General features: G+C 34.5%; 1 protein-coding gene and 1 pseudogene across 9 annotated transcripts in view; one reads left to right on the plus strand and one right to left on the minus strand.

Annotated features, from left to right (window-relative positions):
• The window catches only part of TCF12 (transcription factor 12), a 371870-nt gene that overhangs the window by 108907 nt on the left and 242307 nt on the right, over window positions 1–20656 (plus strand). The window lies entirely within an intron of this gene.
• On the minus strand, window positions 17274–17368 carry LOC144303702 (U6 spliceosomal RNA; annotated as a pseudogene).

The following is a 20656-nucleotide window of genomic DNA, read 5'->3' on the forward strand; positions in this document are numbered from 1 at the left end:
AGATCACTTATGGATATTATATGTATATCTTTGTTTAGGGATGTGAATATGTTTATAATTTGTGACAACTAATTTAACCTAAACAGGACATTTTATTATTATTATTATTATTATTTTAATATTTATTTATTCAGAGAGAGAGAGAGAGAGAGGCAGAGACACAGGCAGAGGGAGAAGCAGGCTCCATGCAGGGAGCCCGACATGGGACTCAATCCCAGGTCTCCAGGATCACACCCCAGGCCGCAGGCGGCGCTAAACCGCTGCGCCACTGGGCCTGCCCTAAACAGGACATTTTAAAAGAATATATATGTGTATCTATACATATACATAAATATGGATTAATGAGGAGATTTAAGTGTTTCTCAAAGCATTTTCTAATGTATGTGTATTTTTCACTACATACAACAGTGTAGTGAATTTAGTAGTGCTAGTATCACTATTTTACATATGAGAGACAAGACTTAGAGAATTTATTTTATTTTATTTTAAAGATTTTATTTGAGAGAGAATGAGAGAGAGCACGAGTGGAGGGGTCAGGGGCAGAGGGAGAAGCAGATGCTCCACTGAGCAGGGATCCTGACAACGGAACTTGATCCCATGACTCTGAGATCATGACCCCAGCTGAAGGGAGATGCTTAATTGACTGAACTACCTAGGCACCCAAGACTTAGAGAATTTAAATGGCTTTCTCAAAACCACACAGTTGATAAATAGTAAAATTGTGACTTGAATATGGAACTAAGACCAACCCCCAGCTCAACATTATTTCCATTTCACAATACTACCTTTTAAAAAGCAGTGAAAAATAAATAAATAAATAAATAAATAAATAAATAAATAGCAGTGAAAATCTAAGTTACTACTTGAAAAGGGGATGGTGATTTCTGTTTTTAGGGGCATATAATATCCTAGGTATTGTGTAGGTACCATAGAAGAAACCATATTAACCTATAAAAGATTTCCCTCAACATTTAAGTTTCCAGACCTTTGCACATGTGTTCGGAAATAATGATATTAATACTAACATTTACTGAGTGCTTTCTACCTGTACTTAACATGAATTATTTTATTTTGTTCTTATAAACCCCCCCATGAAATAGGTAGTTATTCTCCTTAGTTACCAAATGAAGAAACAGTCTTTGTTATTTAAGTAATGTGTATAAAGTTATATATATATATAGTAATGCAATCAAACTCTGAAAATGATAGTGTTTCCTGAAAGAGTAGTTTTATTCAAGCAATAATATGAAAAGTATTTGTATTCAAGTCATATTACATACAAATTGCTTTATATGGACTCTGAAGGGTATCTTAGATGCATTAAAATTTTCTTAATTTTCTAATATGTTTTCTGGGGAGAAAAAAATAAAAACAACACTGAAGATCCTGGCCTAACAGGACTGGAAAACTTCTAATTGAGATCTCATGGGATGTTGTAATGTTATTAGGAAAGTGGGTTAAGATCAGGTTGTGAAAAGCCTTGACTGACAAATTGAGTAGTTTGGGGCTTTGAGGGACTCTTGACATATTTTGAAACAGTATTTGTGAGATCCTCACTAAGTATAGCATGGAACAGATTAAATAAAATACAATATTGAAGGCAATGAAGATATTTTGCTGTATATAAAGGTCTGGATTAGGGAGATAATAATGGAATAGAAGAGTTGGAAAAGAGCTATTTTAAAGGGCAAGGTGACTGTATTTTGTAATTTGACATTTACCTAGTCCTTGAATTTACCTTGAATTGCTGGATTATGGTAATTCTGTGTTTAATATTTTGAGGAACTATCAGACTATTTTCCAAAGTGGCGGACACCTTTTACAATATCACCCCCCATGGATGAGGGTTCCAGTTTCTCCAAATTGTCTGGCCGAAAATTGTGATTATCTTTTTGATTATAGCCATCCCAGGGAATATGAAGTGGTATCTCATTTTGGTTTAGATTTACATTTCCCCAATAGCTAATAATGATGTTGAACATGTTTTCATGGACTTATTGGCTATCTGTACATTTTCTTTGGAAAACTATTTAGATCATTTGCCCATTTTATAATTTTTATTGAGTTATCATAGTTTATTTTCTGTATTCTAGATACAAGTTCCTTATCAGACGTATGATTCTGCTGTCTTTTCCATTTCTTTTCATTTTCATGATGTCCACTTCCTTTTTATTGTTTGTGTTCGTTCTTGGCATCGTATGTCAGAGTCTTTTAAATGGAGCAGAGAAAAGAAAGAAGCAAGCCTTATATCACTTTTCTATCTATAGAAGAGTTTTTTAAGACTTTCCTTATAGTAAGTCATTGGATTTGGGCAGCTGCAAATAACTTGCATGTTGAGATTGTGTGGTTAGTTTAAGAGAGGAGGTCAGTTAAATAAGGGGAGAGGTCAATTGTTTTTCCCTGGACAAAGAAGTAAAAATTTACAACATGATCATTTTCTTAAATTGATAGTTATGTGGTGATAAAACGTAAAGTAATAAAACCAGAATAGTTCAGAAAATTAGTTCCTCTGTAAATTTTAAAGAATAGTACAAGCTACTTGACTGTAACATGAATGGGAGGGCAGTAGTAGAAGGGTCAAAGGATCCAGTGTGGGGGTGGGGGTGAGGATACATAGATAAAGAGGCAATCCAGGCTGTCATTTTTTTATGATCATTTGATTTGGGTCTTGGTAGCAATTCTGACTGCCTTGGAAGATTGTTTAATATTTTAGGTACATGTGTTCTATTTCTTTGTTTTTCTGATGCTACAGAAAATACCCTTGACTTTAAGGGGCAGATTAACTAAAAGGTAGATGCCATTTTAGTACTGATGTTCATTTTTCCTCTCATTCTTGTGAAAACGTAGTTGATCTCATCCTCCTTCTCTCTCACACATGTGTATACACATTTAAATAGACATGGCGGAAAGTCAGTATTCCTTATTCAGGAAGGACTTTATAGTGTTAAACATGTGTATTATTAAACCAAATCATATGGTATATCACAGTCCACAGAGTAATAAGATGTAAGCCATATTTATATACCTTTTTTTTTTTTAAAGATTTCATTTATTTATTTATGAGAGACATCAAGAGAGGCAGAGATACAGGCAGAGGGAGAAGCAGGCTCCATGCAGGAAGCCTGATGCGGGACTCGATCCCAGGACCCCGGGATCACGCCCCGAGCCAAAGGCAGATGCTTAACTGCTGAGCCACCCAGGCATCCCTTCCTTTTTTTTTTTTTAAAGTAGTTTCTACACCCACCTTGGAGCTCAAACTGATAACCCCAAGATCAAGAGTCATGTGTCCTACTAACTGAGCCAGCCAGGCGCCCCTGATATAAGCTATGTTTAAAACAGCTTGGTGGATTTTTAGGGGAAAGGAGTTTCTATTACAAAATGGTTGTCTTTAAAAAGAACTAATATGCATTTGAGCAAAATAAAATTAATGAAAAATTTATGTTTTAATTTTGGAAAGAATTAATAGCTGTTATTTCACAATGTTTGACTACAGAACTGGGTTAGGGAGAGCTGTCAGTAATAGAAAAGTGTCTCAGTACTATTTTGCTCTACTCACAGATTGAATTTTGAGGATCTACTGTTTCAGATTTCTAGAGCTGAATCACCTATCTGAAAATCTACTCTCATGTCTCCCTTCTTGCCAAAACATATCCTTCCCTTAAGAAAGGAAAATTAAAAATATAACTTGTATGGAAATAAAAAAGACAAACCATGGAGTTTATCTAAAATATTTTTGTTATTTTAAAAATGTATTTTTGTTATCTTTAACCAGAAACTTCTACTTTAGGAACAGAGGAAAGGAAGATTAGGAAGGGCCATAGTTTTCCTTAGGGGGTATTTGTTCAAGTATATTAAAGACAAGGAGGTAAAACTTGAAATTATATTAAATAAAGTACAGCAGTTTCCTGGGCACATTCAAGTGTTTATGTCTTGTGTACTATAGTTGATTGAGAGTTAGAACATTATATGGGTGACAGCCTATTTGGCATGGTTTTTTGTTGTTGTTGTTTTTTGTTTTCCCATATGTGAACAAGAGAAGAGGAAAAAATACTCCAAATTCTATGATTTCTGTGGTGGAGTACCGAGTACCTTGCCTAACTCTTAATTATCATGTGATTGCCTCCCCTCACCCTCCTGTACTCTTGACATATGTATAACCAGCTTTTTAGTATTTAGGCCAGACTGGTTGGCATGCTTTTATATTCATTCTGGATCTTTAATTCACAAAAATTTCTCTAAAGTTTTCTAGTACTTTTTTACCTTTTATTTTAATTAAGATGTCTCAGAGTACATTGTAGACTGTCTTCTAGTGTATTAGGGTTGAGTGGACCCATTCATGTTTACCACTTTGAGTAATTGATGATTCAATCAAGAGTTCATTAATGACTAATATGTAAACAGACACTGGGTTTTTTCTTACATATTTGCCCACATTGAAACTTACGTGTTACTTTACCTGATTTAGGAAGAGGCCCTATGAAATATTCCAGCAATAGTCTTAGCATTTTGTTAGCCAGAGTTGCTTTATTGTTATTTGTACACCCAGTTGGTTTCCTTGTCCAGGATATTTATCTTTTCTGATCATTGTAGAATCCATTTATACTTCTCCATCTATTACAACAAATGTTTTTTCCTCTTGTTGGTTTTATTGTCTGTCGAACTGTTAACCAGGACAAAAAAATACCCTTAATTCCATCATAACATAACATAGGCTTTTATTTTTGTTGTTGCTTTGAACAGTCCATATCAAATCTTGTTAAAGTCTTTAAAAAGAGTAAATATTGTAGCATTATATATAATAGCCAGGTAGTGGAAGCAGCCCAAGTGCCCACCAGTAGATGATGAATGGATAAAGAAGTTGTGATACATGTATACAATACCGTATTACCCAGCCATAAAAAAGAATGATATCTAAAAAAAAAAAAAAAAAAAAAAAAAAGATATATTGCTATTTGAAACAAGGACAGAGCTAGAGAGTATATTCCTAAGCGAAATAAGTCAGTCAAAGAAAGACAAATATCTTATGATTTCACTCATGTGGAATTTAAGAAACAAATGAACAAAGAAAAAGAAACCAAGAGTCTTATCTATAGTGAATAAACTGATAATTACCAAAAGGAAGGTGAGTTAGAGGAAGGGGAAGATAGGAGGTGGAGATTAAAGAGTACACTTAATATGCTGAAGAAAAGAAAGAATAAAGAATAAATAAATTATGCCCAAGAGTTACTTTTGACATTATACTTATCCCCTCAGGAGGAAATCTAGGAGAGATTAGTCTTGTGCCTTTCTCCCTCCTACCCTTCCCCATCCCACCTCAGTAAATTTTGTTCCCTTGCTCTCTCTAGGTTATGCTTGCTTATTGAATCAGTGGACCTTCTTTGTTCCAGGCCAGCTTTGTAAGAATCATGAACCAGTTGATCTATACAGTTCAGGCTTTCTTTTGGACCTTCATAAGGACAAGAAGAGTTACTAATTTGCTTGCCCTATGACACAGTAGCTACTAATCACTAAGTAGTCATATTATTGTAAAAAGTAAGGTTAGTTGTTATCTAAATTTTGTAGTTTCTTTGTATCAATGATCTTTATTACTTTTTGATCTAGTATCTTTAACTTCTGCTTTAAAAATTATTTGTATCTTTCTTGATCAGCTTCTCTAATAAATACAAAAACATGGAATACATAAATTTCTCTTCTCACTTTATCCTCTGAGTAAAACTTTTGTTATTAAAATACCTTTTTAAAAAAAAAAGATTTATTTATTTTTTATTCATGAGAGACAGAGAGAGACATAGGCAGAGGTAGAAGCAGGATCCCTGTGGGGAGCCTCATGTGAGACTCGATCCCAGGACCCAGGGATCAAGCCCTGAGCTGAAGGCAGACCCTCAACCACTGAGCCATCCAGGGGTGTCTCTATTAAAATAATTTTTAAGAGTTACTTGCATTATGATTCCCAGCCTCCTTTTCAGGGGTATTATTTCCTTATAAGATGCTATCTTCTCCATGAAAACATGATTGTATCAGTTCTTATTTATTATCTGTTCATCATAGAGTAAGTTTTTAATGTAAGAAAATAGCAAAAATTTCTGAACCATTAATTTCTTATTCAGTATAGATTCTGATTTTGTTTATAGCATGGACTGCATATTTGATTGTAGAGCCTATTTTGACATGATACATAATAGCTTTTCATATTTTATTTATTTTTCTTTTTTTCTTTTTTTAGCTTTTCATATTTTAAATTAATGATACTTAGTAACAAGTAATGATACTTAGTAACAAGTAAATTGATTTTTTTCCCCCCCATTTGTCTTTACCAGTGGATTCAGTATCCAAAAAGAGCTCTTTGGCAAGTGTGTAACCTGACCGAAATGTCAGGGAACAGATGGAAAGGAGTTCCATAGGAACTGGCTGAATAGTAGGAGTTTGGCTTTCTGAAAAATAGCTTTACTGGCTTTCCCCTCCTCCAGAAGTGATATGAATAAAAGCCCAACCTTCAAATGAAGAAACAGCTGTTTTTAGGCTGGTATTCAGTAGGAGATAAAAGCCCTTTCAAATAAAGTCTTAGCCCTATGATTGATTTATTTTTGAAGGGCTGTGAGTTCTCAGAGAACATCAAGAATATCTCATGATCAGATGTAAATACAAAAACCATACTTCATAGCTGATAAAAGTTTTTTGAGTTTTCCAGATGATATTACTGCCTTGATTAGGATGAAAAAATTGCATTTAGGATAATTAACTTACTTATAATATGAAGTCAATTGAGTATATTCATGATTATATGTGTTATAAAAGTTATTACACCCAAATTCTCTACTTGTGCAGGTAGGATATCCATATATATTTTTTTAAGTTTCAACATAAAATGCTGAAGATAAAATTCACAGTGTTTCATAACTCCTGTTTAAATTATTGATCTCGTGCCTGATCCACTTGAATGAATCTATAATGAGGCTTTCAAGTATTAACTTTAATAAATTAGCTATCATTTTTCACAGTTACATGAGGAATTTGAGGCAGGAGACTCTACCTGACATAAAGTACTTTTGTATTAGAGCTAAAAATACAAAGGAAGAAATGAAGATGAAGAGAAACATGGGCATTTTAGCAACCAAACTAATTTAGCTATGATTGCTGAGGTCATCTCTGATTACTCGCTTTTAGTACATTAAAATTGCTGTGATCTTCATGATGAAATTTTTGTGTGTACTATTGAACCAAATAGGTCTTTCTCTTACTTGCTTTTACATCTTCAGGTGGAGAAATCAGGTGTTGTATTTCTGTGTTTTTTCTTTTGGATTCACATAAGCATAATGTGCAAGATTTTGCCAAGGTGGGAATTAATTGTGGTGATGGAAACTGAAATATTGTTTCATGCTAATTTTATAATGTGTATATACTGCAGAAGTTAGACAAAGGGACTAAGTTAAACAAAGATCTAGAGCGACTGCCAAACCTACAAACAACAATGGCACAATGCAGGGAACAGAATGCAGAGTCCAAAGCCAACAGAATCCGAATGTAAATTTGCTAGTTGACAGGCATCACATATAAATGGGCTTATTTTGGCAACTCTTGGAGTTAAAATACAAAAGACATCGCTTATACAAAAGCAAAAGTAATTGAGGGTTTTTTTTGGGGGGGGGGTAATTTTTTAAAGAAAATGTCCTTTCGAAATTTGTAGTAGCCATTTAGTTTCTATGAAGAATGCTGCCTTTCACTTTTGTAAAAATCCATTATTGTTTACTTAATCCCATTGCTAGTGTACTATCTTTCTTCATATTCATGAAAGTTATTTTGGGTGTCATAAGAAGACATGGCCATTACCTCAAAGGTTTGCTGAATGTATATGCTTTTTAAAGTCTTGAGTTGGGCCCATAGTTAGGATCCTTTCTTGTTATGTTTGCAGTATACTTTATATTATGAATATAATTGCCATTTTCCAGCCCTTGCCTGAGTGGCGTTTACTTGATGTAATTACAGAAATGCCTTTCACCTTATTTTGTGTCAAGGAATAAAATAAAGTGAATCCCTAGCTAATTATTTAACTGTTATTAGCTCATCAGATGACCATGGATGAAGGAAAATAAAAATGGGAAGATTTCTTCAAAGATAAAATTAAGGAATTAAAATAAACCATTCTTAAAAATGTATCAGTAATGGGTGTCACTTTTCTTTCTGTTCAAAAAAACAGTGATTCCCTCCCACCATTGGATGGTATTATTTTATAGGAATATTTTTCCTTATGGGTTATTAGGTGTTCTTTTTTCTTTTAATTGTAGTGAAAAAACAGTATTAGGTATACTCTCTTAGGAAAATTTTAAGTGTATAATACAGTATTGTTAACTGTATGCATCAGGTTGGACAGTAGATCTCTAGAACTTTTTCATCTTGCATGATTGAAACTATATCCATTGAACAACTCCCCATTTTCCATTTTCCTTACCATTGACAGCTATTATTCTACTTCTTGCATCTATGAATTTGGCTGCTTTATATATCTCCTATAAATGGAATCATATAGTATTTCTTTCTGTAGTGGCTTATTTCAGTTAGCATAAGGTTCATCTATGTAATGTAAAAAAGGAGTTCCTTTTTAAAAGACTGAATAATATGCCATTGTATGAATATACGTTATTTTCATCATCCATCCAACAGTGGATATTTATGTTGTTTATTTCTTGGCTATTGTGAATAATGCTGCAATTAACATGAGAGTGTAAATATCTCTTCAAGATCCTGTCTTCAGTTCTTTTGGATAAATAAGTCAAAGTAGGATTGCTAGCTCGTATGGTAGTTATATTTTTAATTTTTTGAGGAGTCTCCATATTGTTTTCTGTACTGGCTGCACCATTTTACATTCCTACCAAAAGTGTACAAGGTTCCAGTTACTGCAGGTCCTTACCCTATACCTATACTTAATTTCTGTTTTTTATTTATTCATTTTCTGTAATGGCCATCTTAACAGTTGTGAGGTGATACCTAATTGTGGTTTTGATTTGCATTTCTTTCATTGCTAATTATGTTGAGAATCTTTGATTATTAATAATGTTGAGAATCTTTTCGTGTACCCGCTGGCCATCTGTATGTGTTCTTTGGAGAAATTTGGGGTTACTCATTTAACAAAATATTTAAGTCACTGAAGTGTCAGTGAAGTAAAAAATACTTGTTTTTTGTGATTGTATGTAATTGAGAAAAAAATATTTATTTTTAAAATTATTTAAATAAGTTAATTTTATTTTTAAAAATATTTTTATTTATTAATTTGACAGCACAAGCAGGGGGAGAAGGAGAGGCAGACTCCCCGCTGAGCAGGCAGCTTCTTGTGTGGCTCAATTTCAGGACCCTGAGATCATGACATGAGCTGAAGGCAGACACTTAACCTACTGAGCCACCCAGGCACCCCAAGAAAAAATATTTAAACGTGTAAATGTTTAAATGATAATATATATTAGACTGGAAGTAGTTCAATATTTGCTCAGTGATTGCTTTTGGTTTAGCTTATAGTTTTTCAAAAAACTTACTTTTAAATTATATAAACTCATTTTAATATAATTTCAGAAAAAAAACAAAAAAACGGTAAGAAGGAAGACAATAAGAATCCAACTTTTTTAATGAAACTATTAGTACTTTTTGTATTTCTTTCCAGTTTTTCCCCCTCAGGCATTATAGTTACCATGGTAAATAAGCAGTTTGTATCTTGATTTTTTTCTTCTTTTTCCTTTAAACTATGAAGGAAAACAATTTTTATGAAAAGAAGCTTAACAAAAGAAAAATAGAACAATTTTGTTTGTTCAGATTAGAAATTTTCAAATTGGAAACAAAATAAAAGCTTTTAAATTAAATGGGAAAAGTGAAAAAGAGATGCTAGGTGGTACTGATATAGTTCACTATGAGGAGAAAATCAGAAATTAAGAAATTATCAGATTAAGAATTTATCAGATTTTTTTTAAAAAAGATTTTATTATTTGAGAGAAAAAAGAGCAGGAGCAAGCATGAGCAGGGGTAGGAGGAGGAACAAAGGGAGAGAGAGAAGCAGATTCCCTGCTGAGTAGGAAACCCAACATGGAATTAGATCCTAGGACCCAGAGATCATGACCTGAGCCAAAGGCAGATGCTTAACCAACTGAGCTACCCAGGCGCCCTAAGAATTTCTAAGACTTTTAAAAATAAAGTGTGGTTTAACACTTCTTACACTGTCACTTTATTTACAGTTGACCCTTGAACAACATAGCTTTCAATTGTTCAGGTCCACTTATACATGGATCTTTTTCAGTAAATACAGTCAGTACTGTAAGTGTATTTTCTTTTATGATTTTTCTCAATAACATTTTCTTTTTTCTAGCTTACTTTATAAAGAGTAAAGCATATAATACATGTAACATAAAAAATATGTGTTATCAGCAAGCCTATCTCTGTTAACAGTAAGCTGTTCAGTTTTTAGGGAATCAAAAGTTGTAAGTGGATTTTTGATCATATAGATAGTTGGTGCCCCTGTTCCCCCCACCTCCTCCATGTCATTCAGGGGTCAACTGTATTTTTATTCCAGTGAACTTCTTGTTCATTTAGAGAAACTCTTCCAGGGCATATATTCTTTTTGTTAAATGAATCATCATGTTCAGAAAGCATTCCAGATTTGTGACTGAATCACTTTATAATTTTTCTTCTTTTCCAGCTAATATTTTCCTTCTCATATTTTATCAGTCTTGCTTTTACACGTTTTCTGGCCAGAATTAAATGCACCTTTACTGTGTTAGAATTAAAGTTTTTTATTCTGACTTCCATTCACATGTGATTTTGAGGTTGGTTTCTTAGAGGACTATTTTTAGGGCAACTTCTGCTTGGAAATAATGCAGTATTTTTGAAGGTTCATAGATTTATTATTTTTTAAAATAATTATTTATTTATTCATGAGAGGCAGAGACATAAACAGAGGGAAAAGCAGGCTCCCTGCAGGGAGCCCAATGCATGACTTGATCCTGGTACCTGGCAGATGCTCCCACTGAGCCACCCCGGCATCCCTATTTGTTATGTGTTTGATACAAATATGTCTTGAGGTCAGTGGAAATTAAATGTGAAGAAGTACATAAAATGTAATCCTTCATCTGTTTGTTGACTTGAACTTGACCAAGTTGGTGGTGTGCTGATGCCTACCACACATATGATGTAAAAAGCAAATAAAAATGTGGTGATTTTGAGTGAATGACAAAGTATGGCTTCTCACTCATAATAGTTACTCAGTAGATGCTTATTGAATAGAAGTTGTTTAATTGAGAAAACAGATATAATTAGTGACATAATTATAATATATTCTGTCATGCGTTGCCTTTATCTTTTTAAACAATCCATTGAAACATTTCAGGGAAAGGGTTTTGTGAGGATAGTTTTAAACACTTAGAAACTACTACATGCAAGATGCTCAGCATTTTATATGCTGTCATTAGTAGGTAGAGCCAATGTTACCTGGTTTTTGCAAATGAGAAAACTCAAGCGTAGAAAAAGATGTGACGTTCAAGTCATACAACTTGAACTATGTTTGGGCTACTACCTTGAATCCTTTTTTCACCCTTGTAATATGAAGATACTATTTCCTTTTTACTTTCTTGGTTGTATTCTCATAAAAGCAGGAAAAACCAACGTTGATTTGGCATAAACTTAAATGTCTTTGTAGTTTGAGTATTTATATAGTAGGCTCCAGATATGCTTTATGGTTAGGCTTTGAAAGATGACCTCATTTACTATAAATCGCCATTTATATTAGGAGTTTAAAACACAAGGTAATTACTTCAGCAGTTTCTCAGTATCCAGTCAAAGAGGAACTGATAGTTGAAGAAGCAATACCACAAATGGGAAATCCAACTTAGATTCAGTCACTTCTTTAAGCAGCAGATACCTGCCTTCCCCAGTTTTTCTCAGTAGCAAGATTGCCAAATGAGTTCTCTCACAATGAGAATGAAAAGGCCTTGTCTGAAGTTTCAGACAGCATAACATTTATTGAGCATTTACTATGTGGTAGATATTGTACTATGTGCCTTTAAGTATCATCTCATTTCATTCACTCCTTAGTCTGTGAGTTATGTACTATTATCAACCTCCAGTTTTTGTGGGAGAAATAGCCTTAATAGAGTTGTCATATGCCTAGTAAATGGAAAAGTCAGGAATTGTACTTAGGTTCAGCGGCCAGTAAGGCTTATTTTCCTGATACGGCTTTTGTAGGTACAGTTTGTTAAGCTGAAAAGATAAAGTGAAAGACCAATGAGAGAAATTGGGTATGGAAGGAAATCATCTAGATCCTTTTTGCTGGTGGGGGGTGGGGGGGGTGGGGGGGAGAGGAGGGCGCTCTTAAACTTCTGGAATAAATATATTAAATATTTAGAATATGTCAAGTTTTCTTCATGCTATCAGTAAATATCTTTCTCTTAAATGTACAGTTCAGTGAGCTTGATAAATGTATACACACCCATGTGTCCAAGGGAGAAATTGAGAGGTTTTTCTGGGATGCAGGAGATTTGGAAGCCAATCTGATCAAAGATAGGAATGCGGTTCTGAAGAAAGAGGAAGAAGCTAGACCATATTGAAAAGCAATGGGAAGAATACCAAACAACTAAGATATTTGGTATTGTGTATGGATATAGAATTGGGTAAATCAATACAGTTCAAGCCTTTCCACTTTGAGACTGACAAGGAGATATCATAGAATTGAATGTGTGTTCACTTGATGAGTTGGCACAAGACACAGATCTGTTTTTAATTACTGGGAAGTCAAAGTATGGTGATTTTTTTCTTCTCTCCTAAAGCAGCTCTGAACAATTTATAAACTCATATTTGCCCATCTTTTCTTCTCTCTTGTTAATGACATAATTGAGGAGGTCAAGTTCCCAAGTCTAGTTCCTTGCTCTTGGGCAGAAATGTATTTAAACTATGCATTTATTTCATCTTTACAAATTCTTTGGGTTGAAGGTTTTAAGGGTTTTAACAGGATGATGATTAACTCACCCAGAGGTCACAGGACAAAGTCAGAATGAATGGGGTTCCTGCTTTAGGAAATACTGCCAACTAAAAGTATTTTGCCAGCATTTTATCACTGATCACTTTTTCATTGGGTCTCAAATACTTGAGAGATATTCTAAATGATACTTAGAAAACATTTTATTTTATTTTATCTTATTTTATTTTATCTTATTTTATTTTTAAAGATTTTATTTTATTTTAAAGATTTTATTTATTTTATTTATTTATTTATTTATTCATGACCGACTGAGAGAGAGAGAGAGGCAGAGACACAAGCAGAGGAAGAAGTAGGCTCCATGCAGGGAGCTACTATGCTACTGCAATAACATACTACATCCATGGAAGTATACTTAATTTCCTCTTCTTCTGTTCTGTGTGGATCATGAAGGAAAACATATTTCTGAAAATTTTATAAACTAAACTTTAGCTTCAGCTGAAAAACATGTTCATCTTGAATATTGAGTGTAAACCACACATTTTTAAAACATGAATCTTTCTACCTTTGACTTGCATTACATTTTCAAAAATAACTTTATATTTACATTCTCACCCTTTAATTTTAGTTTATTTCCTGGGTATAATTGGATATAAGCGCCTGTTCATATTCTTTCAGTAACGTTGTAATCGTAGTAAAAGACCAAATCTTCTTTCCTTTTTTGCCAAAGGCATACATTCACTATCATTTATGTAGTTTTTTAGTGTATCATTTTGGTTTGTACTAACTTAGCATTGTTAGTGAACATAATTTGCTGGTATTTCACTTATATACCCTTTGTCCCCAGGGAACCTACAAATTTACAGTTACATGTGCACAAAACTGTGTGTGTTCATAACATGATAAAAGTCACTTTTAATCTGATATTGATTTAAAATGGTATTTTGCTCTCTACAGTATAAATAGCCTTCATGCATTAAGTCTTCAGAAATCTCTGAATCATCTGAACAGTCTTTCCTTAGTTCTCTTTGTATAGTTCTTCAAAGCATAATTTTTTTTTTAATTTTATTTATTTATTTGACAGAGAGAGAGACAGCACAAGCAGGGGGAACAGCAGAGGGAGAGGGAGAAGCAGACTCCCTGCTGAGCTGGGAGCCCTATGCAGGGCTCGTACCCAGGACCCTTGGGATCATGACCTGAACCTAAGGCAACTGACCAAGCCACCCAGGCGCCTCCAAAGCATAATTATTTTAAATATGTGACAGCATTGTGCTGTTTGCATTGGTAATGATCAATTATTTTATTTCATATTGCCAGTCCCAAAATTGGGAGAAAGGGATATTCATTGTAGGAATAGATAGCATTTGGAAGGTAATAGAAAGGTAGAACTTGGGTTTGCACTTTTTCTTTTAAATGACAAAACTCTTTCAGATATCTGCCTTCCATTGCTTCAACAAAGCCTATCAAATCACCATGTCATCCTTGCCACATGGGTGTGGACTTTTATTTGAACTTCAAATGAATACTACTGAGTGTCAGCATCTTTTTCTTATAGTCTCTAATACTGGGGGCCAATTGCTGTGGATATCCACTACTACTTCAAAAGCTGTAGTTTGACTAGGGTATTATCATTCCAAGCTATAATTTTAGTATTTAAGTATGGGGTTTTTGGAGGGTGGGGGTAGGGGTTCAGAATAAGAGTATAACATTTTCAGAGCTTTTTAAGGAGGGTGGGTGACCTTTTAAAACATTTTAAAGAGGGTGGGGTGACTTTTTGGGGGGGTAGGATTTACATACAGTGAAATAAATGGATTTTTTGGAGGATGGGGGCAGATGGAGAGGGAGAGAGAATTTTAAGTAAGCTCCATGCCCAGTGCAGAGCCCCATGCAGGGCTTGATCTCACAACCCGAGCCAAAATCAGGAGTCCAACGCATAACCAATTGAGCCACCCAGACACCCCAAATGGATATTAAATGTACAGTTCAATGAGCTGGATAAATGTGTACACACCCATATAATCAATACTTCAATCAAGATAAAAAACATTTATCCCATGCCATGTTATTAATACAGTAAAGTGCTTCTAGGATTGAACACCTGTTTTTCAAGCTGCTTGGAATGTTGGTGGACAGCTCTCACCAAAGAGCGTTTAAGGGTTGCTTTCTGCTGGAAAAGGCTATCTTGGTCTTGTCACATCTACTTTCTGGGGTCTGCATATATCCAATGACTGGTCAATGCAGTGGTAGGATAGAGGAAGAATATAAAGATCTTGGTTCACTTGCTGTTATTTAGGACAGTTTCTGAGGCCCATCCCAGTTTGAGAATTCCCCATGTGGTGGCCTAAGGGATTTGTTGCTCTTGTATCACAATTCAGCTTCTTCCTGTACTACACCACTTGTGCTACCTTCAACTCATCATAGGCAGTGAGCATGAGAACTTCCCAGTGGACTTTTTGAACACACATATCCACCTAAGTCTGTTTCCTGGGAAACCTAACCTGTAGCACCTCAAAAGTTCCCTCATGGCCCCTTCTAAACAACCCCTCACTTACACAAACAACCATCATTCTTGTTTTATTACCTTAGATTAATTTTGCCACTTCTAGAACATTGTGTAAATAGAATATAATAGTACGTTCTCTTTTGAGCCTAGCTTCTTTGCTAAAAAGATACATCCAAGTTGTGTATAGCACTTTGTTCTTATTGCTCAATAGCAGTGTTCCATTGCATTAATAAACCATGATATATTTATCCATTTAGGTGTCTGCAGTCATTAGAACTGTTTTAAGTGTTTGGCTACTATGATGAGGCTGCTGCTACAAACAGTCTTGGGTAATTCAATTTGTGAACATAAACATTTTTATTTCTCCTGGTAAATATGAAGAGTGGAACCTCTCAGTCATATGTAGAAATATGTTTAATTTTCTAAAAAATTGCTGAAGAGTTTTTCAAAGTGGTTTCACTATTTTATACTCCTACCAGCAGTGTATGAGAGTTCTAGTTGCTCTGCATTCTTTCCAGTACTTGTTACGTATTGGATATGTTATATTTAGTTTTGTTATGTTATTTACATGTTGTGCTTTCGTTCTTCCCTTTCTCACTTCTTTTTGGTTAATCAAATATTTTTTGTATTCTATTTTAATATCTTGAATGACTTTTTAGCTGTACCTCTTTAAATTATGTTTAAGGATTGCTCTAGGGATTAAAATATACACTCATTACAGTCTACATGTGCTTTATATTTTATCATATCAATATAAAATTAAGGATTTTTAAAAAGATTTTATTTATTTACTCATGAGAAACACAGAGAGAGAGAATGGCAGAGACACAGGTAGAGGGAGAAGCAGGCTCCATGCAGGGAGCCCGATGTGGGACTCCATCCTGGGACTCCAGGATCACACCCTGGGCCGAAGGCAGGCGCTAAACCACTGAGCCACCTGGGCTGCCCTAAAATTAAGGATCTTGAAAAGAATTATTTCATTGACTTTTTTTATTCTTTGTCGTAAAAATATTTTAAAGTTTTCAAAACAACTTCATAATTTCTACTTTAAACAATCCTATGCACTTTAAAGAAAATTGAGGAAAATTAGTCATTTATCCTTATATAATTGCTGTTTCTATTCTTTCCTTCTTGTGGATCCAAATTTTATCTGGTATCATTTTTCTTCAGCATGAAAACTTTTGTTAGAATTTCTTGTATTTCAGATCTCTAGGCAGTTATTCTCAGATGGCTTTTTTTTCTCTTAGAACTGTAATGATGTCATTTTATTGTCTTTGGCCTCCATTGTTTTTGATGAGTGGTCAGCCTTTACTTATATAATTTTCCTCTTATGTAATTTGTCTTTCTTCTCTCTGGTTGAATGTGAGGTTTCTTTCCTTGTGTTTGCATTCAGCATTTTGATGACTGTGTGTATTGGTGAGGTTTGCTTTGTATTTTTCATGCTTAGAGGTTACTAAAGTCAGTGGACCTGCATGCAGTCAGTGTTTTTCAGATTTGTGGAAATTTTTGGAATTTTTTCCTCCCAGATGTATATTCTTTGTCATTTTCTCATCTACTTCTCATATCCTGATTACATTTATTTTATTTTATTTTTTTATTTATTTTTTTTTGATTACATTTATTTTAGACTATTTAACAAGTAGCTAAGGTGCTATTTCTTTTTTCCAATATTTTTTTCTACTTCATATTGGATAATTTTATTGATTTCTATTCATTTTCATTTATAATTTCTTCTAGTTCCAGTTATTTAGCTTATTCAGTAAATTTTTACTTCCGTTAATACAGTTTTATATTCTAGAATTTCCATTTACTTTCCCTTTTTTAAAAACTATAGAGTGCTTCAAAATTTGTGTGTCATCCTTGTGCAGGGGTCATGCTAATCTTCCCAGTTTTAGTAGATGTACTACCAAAATGAGCATTAGAATTTTCATTTTCAAATATTTTTCCATTTTCTCTGTTGAGAGTATCCCATCTGTCCATTCATTTTGACCATCTTTTTAAAAAGTCTTTGAATATATAATAGCTGCTTCAAAATCCTTTCCTTTTTTTTTTTTAAAGATTTTATTTATTCATGAAAATACACAGAGAGGAGAGAGAGCGGCACAGACAGAAGCAGGCCTCATGCAGGGAGCCTGACATGGGACCCAATCCCGGGTCTCCAGGGTCAGGCCCTGGACTGAAGGCAGCGCTAAACCGCTGAGCCACCCGGGCTGCCCAAATCCTTTCCTTCTTATTCCAGCATCTATCATCCCGCCATATGGAGTGTTTTTCCCAGGCTGTATTTCCCAGGTCATATTTTTATTTCTCCACACCTGTATTTTTTTATTTTATATTATAAAATGTACAAGATGTGTTGTAGAGGTTTTAGTTTCTCTTCTGCAAAGTTTTGTTTTTTTTGCTCTGGTAAGTAGTTACATTATTGATCAATTATCTTGAGGATTGGTTTTATGTTTTGTTAAAGCAGGTTTGTAGAAAGCCCAAATTATTTACCAAGCATCCCTGATTAGTTTCCTCTATGGTACCAGTAGTTGAAATCTATGGTCAGTTATTTGAATCTTCTAGATGCTGCTTTCAGTTGGTTTTTTTGTATTGTCCCCTATGTTTGTATTGTTAGTTCATCCAAGGATTTGAGCAGAGTTAAAATGTAAATTTTTGAACCTTTCCCAACTGTGGCGTTATCCTTTCTATGATTTCCCTCCTTACTTTCCAGACATATTGGCATTCCCAAATCCTGTTTTCTGGCTTCTTAAACAAAGAAGATAGTAGCTTTCTGCTTGTTCACCCACAATATACCATGCTGACTATGGGGTGTCTTCATTGGACATACCATATAGATTTGGATCTTATTCAGTGAATCTGTTTTTTTTTTTTTTTTTCCTGATCAGATCCTTTCCAATTTCTGCCTACTTTTGGTCACTATTTTTGCCTTCAAGTAGTTTTTAAAATTTTGTTTGGGTGCCTGGGTGGTTCAGTCAGTTAAGGGTCTGCCTTTAACTTGGGTCTTGATCCCAGGGTTCTGAGATCAAGCCAGCTTCCCACTCCCTGCTCCATGGGGTTTGCTTCTTCCTTTGCCCCTCCCTGTAAGCACACATTCACACTCTCTCTCTCAAATAAATGAAATCTTTAAAAAAAAAATGTTTTCTCCATAGTTTATAATTGTTACTTTCAATTGAATACCTTAGAAAAATGGCCACTAGAACATTTTGTTGTCATATAAAACTTTTCTTTTCACCCCAGAAACATTTCTTGTACTACTTCCTAGTCAGCTCTACTGTAGAAGCAACCGTCTTTATTTTTATCACTGTGATTTTGTTTGTTCTGTTTTAGATCAATATATGAATGGTACCTTTTTATCTGATTTTTTTTACTAATCATAAGGCTACCGAGATTTTTTGCATGTTGTTGTGTATACCACTAATCCATTTCTTTGTATTGCCAAACAGGATTGCTTCTAATGAATATACTACAGATCTTTCTGTAGTTTAAAAAGATTTTTATTTATTGAGAGAGGGAGAGAGAGCACAAGTGGGGATGAGGGAAAGAGTGGCGGGGAGAGAGAGGGAGAAGCACACTCCCTGTTGAGCAGGGAGCCATGGGCCAGGCTCTATTCCAGGACCCTGGGATCATGACCTGAGCTGAAGGCAGATGCTTAACAACTGAGCTACCTAGGTGTCCCTGTTCTTTTTTTAAACTAGTGGTCACCTGGATTGTTTCCAGTTTTAGCTGTTATGAACAGTCCTCAATACTAGTATAAAAGTCTGTTTATGACTGTTTTTTTCTCACTATATCTTGGGCAAATACCTAGGGATAGATTGTTATACCATAGGGTATGTATATTTTTATTTTCTAATAAACTGCCAGTTTTCTGAAGTGTATCATTTTACATGCCCACAGACAATATGTAAGATTTGGTATACAGATCTTATTTTTATGCCAAAATTATATTCTTTTATTTAATAGAAGTATTTTTTAGTGTGTATTTTTAGTTGCTGATAAATAGTTTTGATAAGCACTCCTCTGTTTTTAAACTAAAGATACTCTGAAGTAGCTGATTTGTTTATATAGGCAGTGACCAGCTTTTCCAGCTAGTTTTAACAGTCCCAAAGGTGGATGCTGTGATAAGTTTTTTATCTAATTATTCATCTTTTAAAAGATTTTACTGAAAAAAATAAAAGATTTTATTTATTTATTCATGAGAGATATATATAGAGAGAGGTAGAGAAATAGGCAAGGGGGAGAAGCAGGCTTCCTGTGGGAACCCGACACGATTCCAGGATTCCAGGATCATGCCCTGAGTAGAAGGCAGACACTCAACAGCTGAGCCACCCAGGTGTCCCCTAATTATTCATCTTTATAAGTTGTAGATATTTTCAAGTGATTTAAGTTCAATTATTTTTTTTGTGGGTTAGACACTAATTATGAGAGTTCAAAATTAGAAATCCATACATGACCCTAATTTTTGCTTACATGGTACTACAATAAATATACATGATTGTGAGCAAGAGAGTTTTAGTTATTTCCATTAGAGGACTGTGTCAGGGATCTCAGCTGAGTGTCTTCTTGCTATGGTTACCTTTGTGTTTTGGTTGTCAGTTTTGTCCTTTATGAAGGCTCCTTTGCAAAAATTCATGCTATTAAGTAAGACTGGGGAAGGGATCCCGGGGTGGCTCAGCAGTTTGGCACCTGCCTTTGGCCCAGGGCGTGATCCTAAGGTCTCGGGATCGAGTCCCGTGTCGGGCTTCCTGCATGGAGCCTGCTTCTCCTCTGTGTCTCTGCCTCTCTATCTGTGTCTCTCATGAATGAATGAATAAATAAATAAAATCTTTTAAAAAAAAGTAAGACTGGGGAGAATTAGTTTAAGATCACTAGAAGGTCATACTTGCCACTAGAAAACCTGCCCTTATATTAATTTCTAGTGTTATTTTTGTGTGTAAAAGCTTTTTTTTTTAATTGAGCTAGTTCTGTGTATTATTAGTGTAGGTGATACAAATAAGATCTGACCATGCTCTTTAATTGGAGAATGCTTGTTAATGGAGTTCACATAAGAACAGTTATAACCTCTGTGCTGTGTGATACAGATTTTTAAGTGCAGTAAAAGTATTGAAGGGAATTGAGTAAGGATTAGTGAGGTTGGGCAAGCTGTACAGCAAAGGTGGAATTGAAAGTGACCATTAAACCAGTAAGACTTAATTAGAAGAGGTAGAAGT

The sequence above is a fragment of the Canis aureus genome, chromosome 32, assembly GCF_053574225.1.
Source record: "Canis aureus isolate CA01 chromosome 32, VMU_Caureus_v.1.0, whole genome shotgun sequence".
NCBI classification, from domain to species: domain Eukaryota; kingdom Metazoa; phylum Chordata; class Mammalia; order Carnivora; family Canidae; genus Canis; species Canis aureus.